Source organism: Ahaetulla prasina, chromosome 1, assembly GCF_028640845.1.
Source record: "Ahaetulla prasina isolate Xishuangbanna chromosome 1, ASM2864084v1, whole genome shotgun sequence".
NCBI lineage: Eukaryota > Metazoa > Chordata > Lepidosauria > Squamata > Colubridae > Ahaetulla > Ahaetulla prasina.
In genome coordinates this window covers 21,925,812-21,946,522 of record NC_080539.1, presented here as the reverse complement: position 1 = coordinate 21,946,522, position 20,711 = coordinate 21,925,812, and positions in this window count along the sequence as shown.

The following is a 20,711-nucleotide window of genomic DNA, read 5'->3' as shown; positions in this document are numbered from 1 at the left end:
GGTGGCAAAAGTTTCCTATGTATCTTGCAGGAAAAAACTAAAACTGGTTTTCCTACCTTCCAGGAATGTTGGGAGACTGATTGCAAAGTACATTGTGATCCTTTGGATGCCAGCTCTGTAGAAATCCAGACTGCTATTATTAAATTGGGAGGAGAAAACCCGTTTAGATAAAAGTAAGATTCTGATCATAATAAACAGCAATTAAAAGCAATAATTAATGCTTGCTGTGTTTTTTTTCACCATCTATTATCAAGTAGGAAAGAAGCTGTGCATTCAATATTTTAAAAATGCAGAGTTCCAGGAAATCTGTCCTGCCAATTCACACAAATTGGAAGCGGATATTTCAGTCCATGTAGATTTTCTTTTTTGCTACATGGGCTGAATATTCCTTAACTTTCAGCATGGCAGTGTATGAATCATATTTCGGAAATGTGTGTATCGATTGATTTATAAATCAAATTTATAGGCCACTTAACTCATACTGAGTCTGAATGGTGTATGAGATAAAAGCGATCAATACGGACACAAAAGGAAGAAAGCAATAATTTATCTATCAATTAATCTATCTACAAACTCATACACACACACAAATATATATATATGAATGGATTGAAAACCAGCAACAAACAAACCACAATTGAGTTCTTGACAGGGTCATTTTAAACACAATCCCAACATATGTCTGCTAAAGTATAACCATCTAAGTCAGGGGTCTCCGACCTTGGCAACTTTAAGACTTGTGGACTTCAACTCCCAGTTCACACACACACACAGATTTAGAATACAAATACAAACAAGATACAACATAGAACTGAAAACATCAGCAAATTGTACAATTTGCTATGCTACTTACAGAAGCATTTATTGAAGGCTAGCTGTCATACAAACTGACCCTTCATTTTCTGAATGGGGAAATCAAGTCAGAGTTCAGCGAAGGGATGTTGCTGGCATGTCTTCACCACTTTGCAATGTTGCCCAATTAATGGGCAAAAAGAGTATCAATTACAGCAGAGGATCAATCCAGGCCAGGGGTGAAATCTACTTACCTTCCTTACCGGTCCGGAAGTGTATGCGTCTCACATACATGCGCAGACTTAAAAAACACATTACTTCCTGGTTAAAACCAGGTATAATGACACCCTGGCAGGTGAGCGGAGCTTTGCTCCACCATTGCTACCAGATTGCCGAACTACCAGCCACGATCGCTACCGCTACCGGTCCGATCCGGGAACATTTCACCCCTGATTCAGGCGGACTACAACATTTGCAGCACCAACAGCATTCCATCTAAGCTGGGTTTTTTTAAAAAAAACAACAACAACATTAATTATCAGAAAGGATGCTGTGGCAAGCAACACTAAGTTTCTTGGACCCAAAATGACCACTTTGTTTTAGTTCAGTGTTTCTCAATTTTTGGCAACTTTAAGACAGGTGGATTTCAATTGAGCTTCAGTCATCTGAGATATTCTGGGAGTTAGTCTAACCCTCTTCAAATTGTTTCATTTCCATTGTTTATGGTCATACTTGCAAAGAAGGGTTGCAACCCCTGGTCTACTGGCTGTTGAGTATGATCAAAACATCCTATTCTTGACTTCAGAGCCTCAGGACAACTGGCAGCTGGAACAGAGTTCTCCTGAAAGCAGGGAAGCCAGTACCTTCAAGCTGTTTTTCCTCTGCAGTATCTGATGGGCAGGTTAGTCTTGGTTAGGCTTTTGGTGACTGAGCACATTATGCAAACCCACACTGGATGGTTATGCTTCATCATATGGTGAAAAGCCATAAAATGGGTAAAAACATTGGGTGAATGGTGGGACAGACTCCACACGTGTCTGTAGAAAGCTGAAAGGGTAGTTGACTCTTCTTTGAGTTAATGGTTTTTCTGGCACATCCTAAGTGATTTACACCTGGTGCTCAACTGTACAAAAGAGATCCCCGAGGATATACCTGCATCAAAGGGCCACCTGGATAACCCTCCTATTCTTGTGCAGGACATCTTTCAGTCAGAATCAAGCTGTGCTTATCAGTAATCCACAAACTTAACTTATAGAAACTTTATAAAGAGAGTTGAACTCTGGGGGGGGGGGAAGGAAAATCAAGTCTTGTCTACTAAGACATCATAAACATCATCGTAAATGATTTATCAAGTACTCCTTCTCTAATAGGACTTTCCCCGACCTGGTGCCCTCCAGAATCATGCTAGCTGGGAATTTGGAGAGCTACAAGTCCAATAATATCCAGAGGGTGTCAGGTTTGGGAAAAGCATCTCTGTGATGTATCTCATTTATGTAGATGTATAGATTATAAGATAGTAAACTCCTCAGGGCAGTGAGCTATCCTTTTCTACTTGGCCAAATGCCACGTACATAAGCAAATGAGTAAATAAAAATAATTGCGCTGTTGACGCTTGGGGCAGCAGAGTTTAATGGCGGCTTGATTTGAGGGTGAAAAGTAGGGAGAGGAGAAGAGGGTAAGATTTTAAGTCTCATAAAACTCAAACTGAAGCCTCTTGCAAGTTGCAGTGTTGGCCTTTTTAAATTATCCATCCCTCCCTACTCAGGGAAATATGGAGGGAATAACGATAGGCTCAAATAGGCATCATGAAAATTACTTCCCTCGTGTCAAGGAAAATGATTTTACTCCCTTGTGATCATACTGATTAGTGTTCATCATGCAAAAAAGCAGCAGCTGCCTGACTATTGAACTTGAGCGATCTGAAATGTGGCCTTCTTAACAAATGCTAGATTTGATTTATTTAATATGACCTCGGCAATAAAGACCCAATCATTATGAATTGTGCAAAGTTTAGGAGAGATGGTTGGAGACATTGCTTCAAGAACCTCAAGCCAGATTTATGAGTGGTTAAAACAAAGCTTTTTTTTTTAAAGCTTGCCTTGCTGTACTTCCTATTTCTTGCCATTTAACCTTGTTTTGAATGAACTTATAAAATTGTATTGAACTTCAAAAAAAAAAAAGTGTGTTTTACAATTGGAAATGCAGTCAAAAACAAACAAAAACACAATATCGGATTGATTATTAATTGATTATTACTGGATCAACCAAAGGACTCCTGGCAGTTAACAGCAACAACTAAAACATCCACTATAAATTAACCAACATGCAATTATAATTAAAACCACCGTGGTAGATATAGTAAAATAATATATTAACAAAAATGACAACAACAATACTAACCAATTAGAAAAAGTAGAAAAAGTAGAAAAATGTGGGTTAAACAGCATCACCACCAGATGGATTCGTAACTGGCTGACCAACCACACTCAATGTGTAGTCCTCAATGAAACTACATCCACATGGAGGGAAGTATGCAATGTGGTACCCCAAGGCTCTGTTTTAGGCTCAGTACTCTTCAACATATTCATCAATGATTTGGACGAGAGGATAGATGGGGAACTCATCAAATTTTCAGATGACACCAAGCTGGAAGGAATAGCCAACACTCCAGAAGATAGGCTTCATATACAAAAGGATCTTGACAGACTTGAACATTGGGCACTATCTAACAAAATGAAATTCAACAGTGAAAAAAGTAAGGTTCTACATTTAGGCCAAAAAAACAAAATGAAAAGGTACCGGATATGTAGTACTTTGCTCAATAGTAGTAACTGTGAGAGGCATCTTGGAGTCCTAGTGGATAACCATCTAGATATGAGCCAGCAGTGTGCAGCAGCTGCTAAAAAAGCCAACACAGTTCTGGGCTGCATAAACAGAAGGATAGAATCAAGATCACATGAAGTGTTAATACCACTTTATAATGCCTTGGTAAGGCCACACTTGGAATACTGCATCCAGTTTTGGTCGCCACGATGTAAAAAAGATGTGGGGACTCTAGAAAGAGTGCAGAGAAGAGCAATAAAGATGATTAGGGGACTGGAGGCTAAAGCATATGAAGAACGGTTGCAGGAACTGGGTATGTCTAGTTTAATGAAAAGAAGGACTAGGGGAGACATGATAGCAGTGTTCCAATATCTCAGGGGTTGCCACAAAGAAGAGGAAGTCCAGCTATTCTCCAAAGTACCTGAGGGTAGAACAAGAAGAAATGGGTGGAAACTAAGCAAGGAGAGAAGCAACTTAAAACTAAGGAGAGATTTTCTGACAGTTAGAACAATTAATAACTGGAACAACTTGTCTGCAGAAGTTGTGAATGCTGGAAATTTTTAAGAAGATGTTGGATAACCATTTGTCTGAAGTGGTGTAGGGTCTCCTGCCTGGACAGGGGGTTGGACTAGAAGACCTCCAAGGTCCCTTCCAACTCTGTTATTCTATTCTATTCAATTTTCTAACTGGTGTGATAGTTGATCCAGTTCAACAGTATTATAGTTAAAAACAAGCTCTTTCCTTCTGAGCAGAAAGGAAACTGGCCAAAAAGCAAAGGAGCAAAAAACAAAACAAAACAAAACCCAGCTCTTAATTGACAATATGATTTTGGAAAATTACTTTACTTTACTTTATTGATTAGCCCTTGGGCCATATCGAAGTACAGAGTTCCAGACAAATTATTACTAAAATCTGATAAAAAACAATTTAAAATGGAATTGGAATAAAATACAATTTTAAAATGAAATGGAAAATTACAAGAGAAAGAAGACCAACTTGGATGTAACTTGGACTGATTACAAGAAGGCATTTGACTCCCTGCTACATGATTGGATAATCAGGTACCTAGAAATAATAGAAATCAGTACAAACATCAGAAACTTTGTGCAAAGATCAATGGCACAATGACACAGTTGCTGGTCAATGGAGATAGACTGGGAATGGTTAATATGAAGACAGAAATCTTTCAAGGAGACTCACTTACTCACACATCAAACACACAAGTCAAGGAGGCTAGAAATGAATATATCATGAGAGTGAAGATCTTAAAGCCCAAACTCATTGAAGGAAATACCATCAAGGCAATGAACATCTGGGCAGTTCCAATCATTAGATACACAGCTGGAATAGTGGACTGGACTCAGGCAAAACTAAAAGCCCTAGATAGGGAGGCCAGAAAAATAAGATCAATGACTAACATCCTTCATCAACACAGCAATGTGGGCAAATTCTACATATCAAGGAGCATAGGTGGGCATGAAATGTTGCAAGTACATCAGAAAGTTGAAGAAGAACGGTTGCAGGAACTGGGTATGTCTAGTTCAATGAAAAGAAGGACTAGGAATGACCTGATAGCAGAGTTCCAATATCTCAGGGGCTGCCACAAAGAAGAGGGAGTCAAGCTATTCTCCAAAGCACCTGAGGGTAGAACAAGAAGCAATGGGTGGAAACTAATCAAGGAGAGAAATTTTAGAACAAAGGAGAAATTTCCTGACAGAACAATTAATCAGTGGAACAACTTGCCTTCAGAAGTTATGAATGCTCCAAGTTTTTAAGAAGATGTTGGAAGTTTTTAAGAAGATGTTGGATAACCATTTGAAGTGGTGTAGGGTTTCCTGCCTAAGCAGGGGGTTGGACTAGAAGATCTCCAAGGTCCCTTCCAACTCTGTTATTCTATATTTTAAGAATATCAGAAAGATGGTGAAGAAGATGCACTGAAGCTAGTATACCATGAAGGCTTATTGAATACTGGAGAGACCCAATTAGCCTACAAGAAAGACCAAATGAAAAATAGAAAAGAGATATTGCAAGGCAAAGACAAAAAAAACAAAAAACCCTAGCAGACAAAGCAGACAAGACTTGACAATGGCTACGAACAAGAAAGTTGAGGAAAGAGACAGAGGAACTAATTATGGCTGCCCAAGACAAAACCTTAAGAATAAATGTGTACATACAAAACCAGAATTGAGAAATAGCAACAGATAGCAAACGTTGCCCCGGCAAAGAAACTAATGGAGCAGTGGACTGCCTGGTTAGCTGCTGCAAGGAGTTTGCACAGACTGGCAACAAACAGCATGACAAAGTAACAACAATGGTGCATTGGAATAGCGGCAAAAAATACCATTTGCCTGCAAGCAAGAACTGGTGGGGACATAAAATAGGCAAAGTAATAGAAAATGAAGAAGCTAAAGTGCTCTGGGATTTCACAATTCAAACAGTCAGGCACCTGCCACATAGCACCCCAGACTTAACAACAGCAGTAAAAAAGTAAAAAAGGAACTAATGCTGTATGAATGAAACTCTTGCATAAAGAAGGAAACAGTATTTTCAATCTCTACCTATCTGAGATGGTTCAGAAGGATACCATAGCCAATAGCATTGGAAGTCATGGGCAGTCCAAGTGGAACAGAAGGGACATACTATCCCTCCAGGTCCTGGGAAAAGTGACCAGCATGAGAAATGCCATTTCTGCCCCATGCCAAATCCTGAATCCTAACTGGCAGGGATTCCCTTTAGGGCAGGAGTGTCCAACTTCAGCAACTTTTAAGACTTGCAGACTTCAAAATTGCTGGCTGGAGAATTCTGGGAGTTGAAGTCCACAAGTCTTAAAGTTGCCAAGGTTAGTTCTAGGGCTCTTCTATATCTGACCACCTTTTTAACAACCTTACCCCAAAAGGAGAGATTGGAGAATAGGAAATAATGGTCAAGAACAGTTGGATTTGAGGAAGTTCTCTTCACCAGGGGACAAATCATGATCTCATTCTTGGCAATCAGCACCATCTTCTTCTACAAAAAAAATGTTGACAACCTCCTGAATCCAACCCATGATAATCCCCATTCCCCACCCCATGCGGCAGTCAGGAAGGACATGGGTCAAGCCCAAAGATGGCAAAAGTCATGTTAGAGAGGACCTTGTCAAATTTCTCAAAAATGAACAGGTCAAAGAAGTCCCAAATAACATCATATTACACCCGATTCATGAAGAATCAGGGCTTTAGTGAATCTGAGTGATTTTGTGGGCAAGGTGCAAGATCCAAAATTGTCACAGCAGTCATGTGGGGGGGTCTGCTGTATTTGCTCATTTCTCTCCAGAAAATAGTTGGCTACTCTAAATAAGACAGCTAAGTTAAGACAGTTAAGATGATTTGGCATCTTAACAATGGGTCTTGTCCCTTAACTTGGATTTTGTCTTGGGCTTTAAGGCCTGGATGTCAATGGATCCCAATTTCTACTTTTGCTATGCTGATTGAAGAATTTATCCTTTTTACTTGTGTTAATTGTCATTTCTATTGTTTGTATATGTACGTTTGTATTTTTTAGCTGCAGAGATTTGATTAAGATGGGCAGTCAGATAATTTTGCCATGTTAGTTTGCAAAATACACATACACATTTATATAATGAAGTTCACTCTGTGTGTGTGTGCGTGTGTATTTGTTTATGTGTACACACACATTCAAGTTCATTTTTTGTCTCTCTCCCTTCATCTCCCAGAGCTCCTTAGTAAAACAACCAGAGACTGCCCAGCTAATTTCCTTTTGGAGATATCTTCCAATAGGATTCCTCCAAATTGAGCATTAAAATAGCAATTGCTTACTTAGTTCGTTGCAAACAAATGTAAACAGATACACATAGGCTCTGTTTCCATGACACACTTAACTGGGTCACAAAGGAACAGTATGTCATGCAAAAAGGAAAACTGGGTCAATAAACCCAGTCAATTAACCCTAAACAGATTAGATTAAGCCCTAAAGAGTCCTGCATCTGTTTATAGTTAAATCAGACCTCCACAGTTAGCCAAGATGCCTGAATGTGTAAAGAGAGGGTTAACTGAACAACTTCTCTTCCATGATTGAGATAAATTTCCTAGAGAGGCCCCAGATCTTGTCTAAGCATTTATATCTATGGCAGTTTGGGTTTACTCTCCATAACTGTGCAGGGAAAGAAAAGGGCCAAGAACATGTTGTTATGTTGTTGGGCTAGAAAGATTTTAAAAATAATAATCAATGAGTGATTGATTAAGTTATGTGTGGTCATGAAATGCCATAGAGACAGATCAGCTGAATTTTCCAACTGACCACCTACAGATTCTGTTTAAACAGATGTTTGGGTCATGGTTATTAAGATTATTATGAGATTTTATGGTGATCCTGACTGCTGTTTTTTTTTAATTAATTAGAATTGTTCTGTGGACTAGTTCTAATTGAACTGTGGACTAGTTCTAATTTTGTATATTGTTTTTCATGAGCTGTGCTTATTCTGTTAATTTAACCCTGATTATTGTACACCACCTGGAATCCTGGGAATTGGGCAGTATATCAAATATATGTTATATGTAAGCAAGGGGAAAAGATGGTTCAGTTAGAACAGGGGTCTCCAACCCAGGCAACTTGCTGGCTGAGGAATTCTGGGAGTTGAAGTCCACAAGTCTTAAAGTTGCCAAAGTTGGAGACCCCTAAGTTAGAAGACACACCAGTTGTGAACATTTCTAGGAGTCTATGAAAAGCAAAGAAGTCGAGCTTAAGCATGACAAAGGAGTTCCCATTTTTATATTTGACTCAACATTTACACATCCAGTACCAGAACACGCACCGCCATTTCTGGGTGACTTCAGAATTCAACGGTCACTTCAATTTTCCATCATTGTTAGGAAAAAGTAAATGAAAATTACAACCTTGTCATTCGACACACACACACACACACACACACACACACACACACACACACACACACACACTGTGTTAAGTATCTTATCAAGAAGACCTCCTTTATACTGGAACCGGTCCAGACTTGAAGCACCTTGAAGTGCTCAAGCAGCTTTCTATTTCTGAGGCCGTCTTGATATCGAAGTTAGAATAGAATAGAATAGAATTTTTTATTGGCCAAGTGTGATTGGATACACAAGGAATTTGTCTTGGTGCATATGCTCTCAGTGTACATAAAAGAAAAGATACCTTCATCAAGGTACAACATTTACAACACAATGATGGTCAATGTATCAATATAAATCATAAGGATTGCCAGCAACAAAGTTACAGTCATACAGTCATAAGTGGAAAGAGATGGGTGATGGGAACAATGAGAAGATTAATAATAGTGCAGATTTAGTAAATAGTTTGACAGTGTTGAGGGAATTATTTGTTTAGCAGAGTGATGGCCTTTGGGGAAAAACTGTTCGTGTCTAGTTGTTCTGGTGTGCAGTGCTCTATAGCGTCGTTTTGAGAGAAAGCTAGAAATCCTCTGTCCAAAATGGGGAATATTCTCTGTGAAAAACAGGATTCATTTCTGCAGAGTACAGTAAATGACTGATTGTATATAACTTCTCAAGATGGCAAAGCATTTGGTGACTCGGGTCCTTTGGAAATATTGACAGGAAATTCATTTTTGTAACCAGGAAATTGACTTCCTGTGGCTAGAATTTGGTGTTCCTGTCATCAGTTCAAGGCTTTAAAAAGGTCTTAAACTTTCACTGCTTTTAGAGTAATCTTTCCAAAGTAATTTATCTACTTAGGAAATCTGGCATGTTGCAAAGGATTCTGGGATAGAATTTAGAAGATGCACATTGGGAGCATATGCAGTGTGGGGAGAAGTTGGAGGTCTCAGTATTGTTCCTAAGCCAGGGGTCTCCAACCTTGGTAACTTTAAGACTTGTGGACTTCAACTCCCAGAATCCCTCAGCCAGCAAAGCAGGCTGAGGAATTCTGGGAGTTGAAGTCCGCAAGTCTTAAAGTTGCCAAGGTTGGAGACCCCTGTCGTAAGTTACTCGATATATTTGGAAATAAATTGTCAGTGAGGTCCACCCTAGCTATAATCTTCCCCTACTGGGTTGGAGCTCAAAACCAGATGTTAGTTGAGGATAATAGGAATAAATTAGATTTCTCTTTTTAAAAAAATGAAATGTTCTTAAAGAAAAAAAATGATAAAGGAGGTTAACAGAGGTATATTTTTCACGGGCCCATTTTGGTTTCAGTGGCTGCCATGCCATTATTTGAATATAGAGACTAACAGCCAGATAGTCTGTGTTAAATGTCCATTTAAATCCATCTGGGTTAAAAAATAAAAGAATCAACGACTTAGTAATACCTAACAGTACATGAGACAGTGCAGAGTCTATGATTATTTGGATATTTAATGTCTTAAAACTCATGGGTGCCTATTGACATGCATATGCATTATATACCGACATCAACATCAATTGGAAGTTATTCCAATTCTCCAACTTATTTATTTAAAGGACTTATATAGATGTCCATCTTAAGAAACACCAATCACAATAGTGGTACAAAACCAAATATCATAAAAACAATATTAAAAGCAATAAAACCAAAACCTAAAACCTGGCACCATAACCAATCTCCTTCGATGCAACTAGCACCACTATCTTTTTTTTTTTTGTCACAACAGTATACACAAAAAAATCTTAAAACATATGAAGAACAGTTGCAGGAACTGGGTATGTCTAGGTTAATGAAAAGAAGGACCAGGGGAGACATGATAGCAGTGTTCCAATATCTCAGGGGCTGCCACAAAGAAGAGTCAAGCTATTCTCCAAAGTACCTGAGGGTAGAACAAGAAGCAATGGGTGGAAACTAACCAAGGAGAGAAGCAACCTAGAACTAAGGAGAAATTTTCTGACAGTTAGAACAACTAATCAGTGGAACAACTTGCCTTCAGAAGTTGTGAATGCTCCAAGTTTTTAAGAAGATGTTGGATAACCAACATTTGTCTGAAGTGGTGTAGGATTTCCTGCCTAAGCAGGGGATTGGACTAGAAGACCTCCAAAGCCTCTTTCAACTCTGTTATTCTATTCTATTCTATTCTATTCTATTCTCTTTGCGCTCCAACCTCAAGGGAAAGGGTGTTCCATGGGGCAAGGAGCTGCCACGGAAAGACATACTTCCTAGGCCCCATGAGGTGGCAACATTTAAGGGAATGTAACTGGAACATCTTCACTATATCAACCTGCTGGAATGAGACAGAATCAATCTGCCTCAGGGAGAAACATATCCTGGCCCTATGCCATGTGGCGGTTAAAAGGTAATAACCAGCATCTTGAATTATACTGGAAAGAAGCTGGAAACCAGTGGAGTTTATGCAAGAGAGGTGTATCATGGATGGACCTAGGGGCACCATTGCATTCTGGACTAATTGTAACTTCCAGGAATGGAGAGGTTTTCAAGGATGGCTTCATATAGAGCACATTGCAGTAGTCCATCCAGGAAATGACCAAGGTGTCAATGACTGTATACACCAGTGGTGGGATTCAAATTTTTTTACTACCAGTTCTGTGGGCGTGGCTTGGTGGGCATGGCTTGGTGACATGGCAGGGGACGGATACTGTAAAATCTCCATTCCCTCCTGATCAGCTGGGACTCGGGAGGCAGAGCATAGATGGGGGCGTGGCCAGTCGAGGTGGTATTTACCGGTTCTCTGAACTACTCAAAATTTCCACTACCGGTTCTCCAGAATTGGACAGAACCTGCTGAATACCACCTCTGGTATACACCACCTCCTGATCCAGGAATGGTCATAATTGATGCACAAGAGGAATCAGTACAAAGATTCCTCTCATCACCGCTACTAACTGCTTTTCTAGCAGGAGTCTTTGGTTTAGGACAGGTGTCAAACTGGCGGCCCATGGGCCAGATGAATCACATGCAGGCTACGCCCACCCCAGCTCCGTGAATGGGGAAAACATCACAAAATGTCATGTGACGGCAATGTGACATCACAAGTTTGACACCCGTGGTGTAGGAGGAGCCTGAAGACCTGAGTCCTAAAAGTGTGCAAAAAAGAACAAGAGAGATGATAAAGGATCTGGAAGCTAAAATGTATGATGAAGGGTTCATGGAACTAGGTCTATCTAGCCTATCAAAGAGAAGGATTAGAGGGGACATGATAACTGTCTTCCAGTACTTGAGGGGCTGTCACAGAGAAGAGAGAATTGTTCTCTAAGGCAGGGGTCTCCAACCTTGGCAACTTTAAGACTCATGGACTTCAACTCCCAGAATTCCTTAGCCAGCTTTGCTGGCTGAGGAATTCTGGAATTGAAATCCATGTGTCTTAAAGTGGCCAAGGTTGGAGACCCCTGCTCTAAGGCACCAGAGGACATGACAAGAAGAAATGGGAGGTAGCTTGTTAAAGAGAGGTTCAATCTAGAAGCAAGGAGAAACTTTCTGACAGTGAGAACAATTAATCAATGGAACAGCTTGCCTCCTTGGGTGTTCCATTTCTAAAGGTTTTCAAAAGTAGACTGGACAATCATTTGACTGGGATGGTATAAGGCTCAGTGGTGAAATCCAAAATTTTTACTACCAGATCTGTGGGCGTGGCTTGGTGGGCGTGGTGTGGCTTGGTGGGCTTGGCTTGGTGGGCATGGCAGGGGAAGGATACTGCAAAATCTCCATTCCCACCCCACTCTAGGGAGAGGATACTGCAAAATCTTCATTCCCACCCCTCTCCAGGGGAAGGATACTGCAAAATCCCCATTCCCTCCCCACTCTGAGGCCAGCCAGAGGTGGTATTTGCCAGTTCTCCGAACTACTCAAAATTTCCACTACCAGTTCTTCAAACTACTCAAGCTTTCTGCTACTGGTTCTCCAGAACCTGTCAGAAACTGCTGGATTTCACCGCTGATAAGGCTTGAGGGGGTTAGACTAGAAGACCTCTGAGGTCTTTTGCAGCCCTATGATTCTATGATTGACTGAGTGTCTAAATGAATGAAATAAATAAAATGCATACACCGTTTCTGCAGGTAAGTTTTGGTAGAATCATAAGTCATTTTAACATTATCATAAACTAGAATACCAGTGAAAGATTGAGAGCAAAAGAAGACTGGTCAAAGAGACGACAGAGAATGAGGTGACTGGATGGAGTCACTGAAACAGTAGGCCTGAGCTTAAATTTACTCCAAAGAATGGTGGAGGACTGGAAGGCCTGGAGGAACATTGTCCATGGGATCACGATGGGTCAGACACGACTTCGCAACTAACAACAACAACAGAATACCAGCAAAGATGCTATAGCCATGAGACAACTTACAGAGGTCTTCTAGAGTCATCCATTCATTGATGTGCTATTATAACATTAATGGGCGGAAAAGGGTGATATCACTTCATGTTATACCACATACCAGAAGACACTTTAAGTGGCTATTGAAATGGTTGAAGTGCTGTTGAATTTACCAGGTCCAAGCTGGGGAAATATTTCAGACGAAGGGATAAAATCCGAGCCCATGAATGCAAGTCAGCTTGCAACAATAACATTCCAAAGAGTATTTAGCAACAACTCTTTGACCAGTCAGTAGTTTATATCTCTAATTTTCTCTTGTCGTAAATTAAAAAGGAGGAGGAGGAAATGGCAGTTGTCCCTGTGTACGTGTGTGGGTGGATGCTAGGAATCCTTCTCCAAGCAATGCCAATGGTGGCAACATGTGGGACTTCCTTGATTTATGCCCTTGTTAAAATCAATAAATGAAGCTTCCTTTTCTTTTTTTCTTTCTCCATGTGGGCCTTTCATCTAAATAAAGGGAGAGATTGTATATCAAAGGTCCAAGCAACGGCCACTTTAGATTTATTAGTAAATCCATTGAAAAAACATTTCCAGGGAAATAAATCTCTGCCGCCTGACTTTCTCCTATTCTTTACTTATCCCCTTATTGATTTTTGTCTGGGAGATTTAAACCTCTCAATTTGTTTTATGAGATGCTCATCAGACAGATGACAAGTTAAGGTTGGAGGTGAGGAAGAAAAGGCAGCAGTGTCTGTTTCCCACTGCTGTTTTAAAGCTAGAATAAAAGAGCCACTTTTAAAAAAATATCAGTCTTGTTTGTCATGACATGGGAACAAGGGATCTTTTTTTTTGTTAGGTTTTCTGGATCGATGCAGACAAGCCTGATGGACACTGCTTGACTTGGTCTCCAGCCCCACAAGGTTGTCACTTGCTCCACCTGGTCTCATAGGGTTGTGACAGGTGAATAAGATGTAGCTGGAAATATTTAATCCACAAGATGATGGAGAGGTCATAGGACTGTTTTCAGCACCATTTTCCTCTTGAAGGTTTGGAAGTCATTACAGTTGCTGGTAGAAAATTGTGGCATTGAATTAAGTCCTGAAGTTTCAAGGCTTTGGCCTCGAGGCTGTTCAACTATGATCCTTCTTTTCATCGCCAAGTTTTTTATTTTATTTTATCTTTGTCACATGTCCTGCGGTAAACCTTCAACCCATAGACAATACATAGATAAAGTCGGCAGTGCACCCTTCAAACAGAGCTAAAAGATTGCAACCCGGTAAACAGTGAGAAAGCAACAGATACGACAGACAAAATGTCATGAACAGACTCTACAAGTCTGGGAATCAACTCAATCAATTTAAAGGGAATCAACCCTCCCCTTCTGAAAGCATAAAGGGATTAAGAATTGACCATACATAAATTCCAGCGTAGCGTTCCCGTTCAGTCTGAAAGGATCAATTTACTTTACATGACTGTCATTTCGTGGATTAAAATAAAGACAGACTTGCTGGTTGTGTTCATCCTTCTCCCTGTCTCTTGGCAGTACCCTCATTAGGATATTAGGGTTATCTCCTAATTTTAAAATTCCACAATTATGATCTTACTGTCAGGGTAGCACAGGTACCTGACCTGAGAACATGGAGGGAAAGCTGTGCAGGGACTCCAGACACTGAAAAATAAAGTAAGACTGAAATTCAAAGAAAGAGGCAGAAATCAGGACAGGGACGTGCTACTTAGGGGGCACAGGGAAAGGCCCAACTGGACTTTTGTATACTATTCTGACAATTATTGGGTAGGATCCAGTCAAAAACCAAATGCAGTTTTGCTTCATTTCGTTAACATGCTAAACATGTGAATATTGTTGCATCTAAACCAGGGGTGAAATGCTGCCAGCTCTATCTGGCTCGCGGGAGCCGGTAGCACCACCGGTGGGTTGTTCAGAGAACTTGTAGTGGTGAAATCCAATTTTTTTTTACTACGGGTTCTGTGGGCGTGGCTTGGTGGGCATGGCAGGGGAAGGATACTGCAAAATCTCCATTCCCACCCCACTCCAGGGTAAGGATACTGCAAAATCCCCATTCCCTCCCTACTCTGGGGCTAACTAGAGGTAGTATTTGCCCATTCTCCGAACTATTCAAAATGTCCACTACCGGTTCTCCGAACTGCTCAAATTTTCTGCTACCGGTTCTCCAGAACCTGCTGGATTTCACCCCTGGCTCCACCCTCCCAAACCGGGACATTGTCACGTCCCGGTTTTGACCATCTGCGCATGCGCAGAAGGCTTTGCACATGTGCAGATGACAGCACGAGGCGCATGCACATCAGCGAACCAGTAGGAAGGGTAAGTACATTTCACTCCTGATCTAAACTCAGTGTGGCCTAGCAGTTAATTTGTTGAGGTAGGCAGTTTGAGACCCAAGCACTGTGTGATGGGGTGAGCTCCTGCTCTTGCCCCAGCTCCTGCCAGTCTAGCAGTTCAAAAACATGCAAAAACTCATGCCCTCGTCACTTCTCGCCTGGACTACTGTAATGCTCTCTACATGGGGCTCCCCTTGAGGTGCACCCGGAGACTTCAGTTAGTTCAGAATGCAGCCGCGCGGGTCATATAACACCGATCCTGTGCAGGCTGCACTGGCTACCTGTGGTTTTCCGAGTGCACTTCAAGGTGTTGGTTACCACCTTTAAAGCGCTCCATGGCATAGGACCGGGATATCTTCGGGACCGCCTTCTGTTACCACATGCCTCCCACCGACGATGCGCTCTCATAGAGGGCCTCCTCAGGTGCCGTCAGCCAGACAGTGCAGGCTGGCGACCCCCAGGGAGAGCCTTCTCTGTGGGGCACCTACCCTCTGGAATGAGCTTCCCCAGGACTTGACAACTTCCAGACCTCCGGACCTTTCGCCGCGAGCTTAAAACATATCTATTCTTTCGAGCAGGACTGGCTTAATAGGGTTTTAAATATGGATTTTATTGGGGTTTATTTTATATTTTGTATTGTATTTTAAATTTAGGCTATTGGAATAAGTTTTTTAAATATTGTTTTTACTGAAATGTATCGTTTTTATTTTATCTGCCTGTTCACCGCCCTGAGTCCTCCGGGAGAAGGGCAGTATACAAATTAAATTATTATTATTATTATTATTATTATTATTATTATTATTATTATTATTATTATTATTATTATTATTATTATTATTATTATTATTATTAAATGTGAGTAGATAAATAGGTACCACTTTGGTGGGAAAGTACCAGCATTTTGTGCACCTTGGAGTATAGTCATGCCGTCCACATAACCGTGGAAGTGTCTTTGGACAATGCTAGCTAAGAAATGGAGTTGAGCACTGCCCCCTAGAATCAGACATGACTGAACAGGGGATTTTTAAAAATATATCTAAACATTTGAATATTGTTAGTATGGTTATTTTGGAGAAAAATATATGTAATAATTTTTCCCCTCGTGTCCCATTAAAAGTTACAGTTAAATAAAATCTATTGGAGGACTCAGAGTACTACACCAAAGGCTTTTAGGGGCCATATACAGTCCTAAGGCTTCAGAGTGGATTCCTTTAGTTTAGAAGCTGATCTGAAATTGGAACTGAAGACCACAAGCCTGAAAAGGCTCAAATACTCAGTGCTAGTAGCTGCCTATGCATGACCATTGGAAAGAAATATGCATTGTACAGTATCATACTGTAGAGCAGGGGTGTCAAACTTGATTTCATTGAGGGCCGCAACAGGGTTGTGTTTGACCTCGGGGGGGTGGGGGGGGGGTGGCCAGAATGGGCATGGCCAGCTTGATGTCACTCATGTCAGGGGCACCTGTGGTGACCCAAGTGCTCTGCCAGCAAAAACAGGCTCCTGAGCTCCGTTTCCAGCTGCGACGGCCTCCTACAATCCTCTGCCAATGAAAATGGAACCCGGGAGGGCACCCCTCCCGAGCTCCATTTTCACTGGCAGAGGGTTGCAGGAGGCCATTGCTGCTGGAAACGGAGCTCAGGAGCCCGTTTTCTCTGGCCAAGGGACCATGGGCCGGTCTCTCACTGTTTCCAGGTGGCCCATGGGCCAGATCTGGCTCCCAAGCCTTGAGTTTGACACCCCTGCTGTAGAGGATTCATTGAGAAATAGCTTAAAATATAAAACAACCATATACAACACTTCTTGGGCAGAAAACTGGTAGAAGATAAAAACAAAGTACCATGGTACAGGTCATCCTCGATTTATGACCACAATTAGGACCAGAATTTCCATTGCTTAGCAAGGTGGTTAAATGAGTTGTACCCAATTTTAAGACCTTTTAACCATGGTCATTAAGCATATCACTGTAGTTCTTAAATATGGCTTTCCCCCTTGACTTTGCTTGTTGGAAGTTGGCTGGGAAGGTCATCAATGGTGATCATATGAAACTAAGATCCTGCAACTGTCATAATTATATGCTGGCTGTTAAGTGCCCTAATTCTGATCACGTGACCATGGATATCTATATAACTACATATAGTCCTAAGTGCAAAGACATAATGGTCCTCTTTTTTCAGTATTGTTGTAACAGTCACTAAATGAATGGTTGTAAGCAGTGGTGGGTTTCAAATTTTTTTACTACCGGTTCTGTGGATGTGGCTTGGTGGGTGTGGCAGGAGAAGGATACTGTAAAATCTCCATTCCCTCCAGGGGAAGGTTACTGCAAAATCCCCATCTCCTCCCAATCAGCTGGGTCTTGGGAAGCAGAGAATAGATGGGGGCGGGGCCAGTCAGAATTTTTACTACCGGTTCTTCGAATTACTCAAAATTTTCGCTACCAGTTCTCCAGAACTGATCAGAACCTGCTGAAATCCACCTCTGGTACATTGTAGTGATCCTAAAAAGGACTATAAAAAGTGTTCTAAAATGCCAACCAGAATCTTGAGAGAGTCTGATAAAGACTTTGGGTCAGTTTACTTTACCAAAATGAACAGTCTTTGGGGGTGGAAGAATAGAGGAGTATAAAATTAAATAGAGCGTAAGAAAGTTGGCAAAGACTCCAGACCCCATAACATTAGAATCTGAAGATAACTAGCAAAATGGATGCCAATTCAATTAAAGTCAAACCAAAAGAAGTGCCTCTTAATCCAACATACAATTAATGAATGGAGCTTCATCTTTTGAAGTGTCATGATAGGATGATCACCGACTTGAAATATCTTTAAAAAGGGATTACGCAAATTTAAAGGCGGTGGGATTTCCAGATAGCGATTGCCACTGTTCTGTCTCGAGAAACCAGAGAGGGCTACGCTGCTGTAGCTTTCGGGGGGAGGGGGGAATCCTGAAGTTGTCTCCCAAGGGTTGTCTGCTATGCAAAGATCTCTTATCAGCGATCGTTTCCAAAATTTATTTATTTATCTACTGTGATATTTATTTGAGAAAAATATGAGAAGCAATGTTCCATTCTATTCTGATAGGTCTCACCCAACCTCGGGTTCTGTGTATAACGCTGGGTGCTACGTAGGTTAAGAAAGAGTATGATAACCTCAATCAGACTCCAAGAGCAATAAGCCTGATTAGGCAACTAGAAATTGGAGTGCTTTCATGTACTACGTTGTGCTGCTCCCAGATCAGCTCTGTGCTTGTGCGCTCGTATGCCATTGTTTGTTGTTGTGCAACTGAACCGATTTATTTCTGGCTCAAATGGAACATATCAAGAGTTGTCCTGGAACATCTCTTCTAACAGAAGTGTATAAGCTTTTGGAGAAAACTATTTTCCCATTGGCAGGATATCTTTGCTATTCCCACTTCTCCAGCTCCTTCCATGCAGAAGCCAGATCTTCAGGCTTCCACACCAGCCCCTTGCAGTTGTTTTTAAACCAATGGGAAGGATAATAAAACCTTGGCAGCCTTGAGACTCATTGTGATGCAAATGCTGTTTGAGTACAAAGAGTATTTTCCACAGTACAAAACGCACCTTTCTAAACTTGATCTCAGGACGTGGAATAAACAAAACAATACATCCTACCAATTTCTCAGATTCTTCGATACGGGTAGTCCTTTTACTTTACTCCAGTCCATTGGGACTGGAACTTAACATAACATATAACATAACATAACATAACATAACATAACATAACATAACATAACATAACATAACATAACATAACATAACATAACATCAGAGTTGGAAGGGACCTTGGAGGCCTTCTAGTCCAACCCCCTGCCCAGGCAGGAAACCCTACACCATCTCAGTCAGATGGTTATCCAACATTTTCTTAAAAATTTCCAGTGTTGGAGCATTCACAACTTCTGTTACAGTCATTAAGTGAGTCGTGCCCGATTTAACGAATTTTTTTTTGCTGCTGTCGTTAAGCAAAGGCAGTTTCTCCCATTGATTTTGCTTGTTGGGAGCTGCCTGGGAAGGTTGCAAATAGCAATCACATGACCCTGGGATGTTACAACTTGTTGTGGTTCGCCAGCAGCCCACGGAGCTAGCAGCGGAGTCAGACAGGGAGGAGGCTGGGGAGGACCATGGGCCAGTCCTGGACTCTGGGGAAGGCCCAGACGAGGATGCTGCTTCGGAGGTCAAGATGGAGCCAGGGCCATCTGGAAGCGATGTGCGAACTCCGGAGCCTCCAGAGGTGGATAGCAGAGAAGCAGAGAAGCAGAGGATCAAGAGGAGCCTGTTCCTAGTGCACGCATGCGAAGAGCTGCCAGAAGGCAAGAGTAGCTAAAGCAAAAAGGACGACTCAAGAGTAAGGCCAGGAGGTGATTGGCCTCTCCCATAAGGCTTAAAAGACCATCAACCGCTCTTGGGCTCTTTGCAGGAAAGCAATGTTGCTACATTTGTTTCTAGCCATTGTCTCTTGTTTCTGAAGTTCGTGGGGCTTTGCCGAGAAAAGCCTTTGGCAGGGTGGCCGAAGGACTTTTTCTGAAGGATTTATTTTGGAATTAATTTGGATTAAATTGAGAATGAAGTAATTCTCAGCTGTTCTAATAAAATACATTGGTTTAGGACTGATTGTATCTGGTAATAACTACTTGGGCCTAGGTCACAACACAACTGTTGTAAATACACACAGGTTGCCAAGCACCTGAATTTTGATCATGTGGCTATGAAGACGCTGTGACAGTCATAAGTGTGAAGACCAGTCATAAGTAACTTTTTCATCATTGTCATAACTTTGAATGGTTGCTGACAAATAATCATAAATCAAAGGCTACATGTATCATATCAGAGACTACCCAATCTGATCATAGAAATTCCTAAATACACAAAACCAGGAAATCTGAATCATCACATCATCTCAAGCTTTGTAATTATGAACTAATATCAGGTTTCAGGGAGTCTGTACTCAGAACTTATGTCACCAGCAATAATAACTACATAAGAGACATTACTGACTTCCTATGAAAACTCACTCTATAGACAGTCTTCTTAAGAACAAAATTTTAGCCATCATATGTGGATGTTGAGGCACTGTATACCAACATTCCAACAAACATGGACTTCAAGTCACCGAGAATATCATCACTGATGGCAAAACAGCATGACTCTGACTTTGCAGTTTATTTATTTTATTTTATTTTATTTATAATTTATTTATAATTTAATTTCTATACCGCCCTTCTCCCGAAGGACTCAGGGCAGTTTACAGCCATATTAAAACACAATAATACAAAATATAAATAACAGATTTAAAATTTAAAATGAAATATTTAATAGGCCAATTCACTAAAACGGTCCTAGACCGATAAAACCCTTTAAAATTTAAAATTATAATTAATTAATTAATTAATTAATTAATTAATTTATTAATCATATTTATATACCGCCCTATCTCCCGAAGGACTCAGGGCGGTTTACAGGCACTTAAAAAACACATACACACAAAGATACAATATA